Source organism: Phoxinus phoxinus (genome assembly GCF_949152265.1).
Source record: "Phoxinus phoxinus genome assembly, chromosome: 12".
NCBI lineage: Eukaryota > Metazoa > Chordata > Actinopteri > Cypriniformes > Leuciscidae > Phoxinus > Phoxinus phoxinus.
In genome coordinates this window covers 35885044-35885600 of record NC_136887.1, presented here as the reverse complement: position 1 = coordinate 35885600, position 557 = coordinate 35885044, and positions in this window count along the sequence as shown.

Below are 557 nucleotides of genomic sequence, written 5' to 3'. Positions count from 1 at the left end.
CTTCGTTAAGCTGGGCGAAAATACATGTATTTCACACATAATGGAGAACGTTCAGACTGTGTTTACAACGGTCCTGTTCTTCCCACACGTTATTCACCGGACGCGGAGACTTTAAACACACACACACACACGGGAAGAAAAGAGCAGAACTCCTTCATACCGCTGCAGAACCGCACGTGTGTGTGTGTGTGTTCCTCACGCCGCTGCTGTTCATGTTCATTACGCGCATTAATAAAGCAGCCAATTAGCCCTCGGGTCAGCCAGAGTTAAGTTAAAACAACATCATTAGTTTGGACTCTTAATCACTTCTGGTGCGATTCGTGTGAAGAACACACACGTGATTCAGTGAGAGAAGCAAACACAACATGAGCTGAAGTGCTGAGTGTGTTCAACACCATAAACTCTCTGTGCTTCTCTTTCCTGATGTGGAGGCGCTTAAAGCAGCTCATTAGTGTGTGTGTGTGTGTGTGTGTGTGCTCTTGTTTATGTGATTTATGAGGACAAAAATGTGTATAATGACGTGTATTACACTGGTGTGTATATATATATATATATAT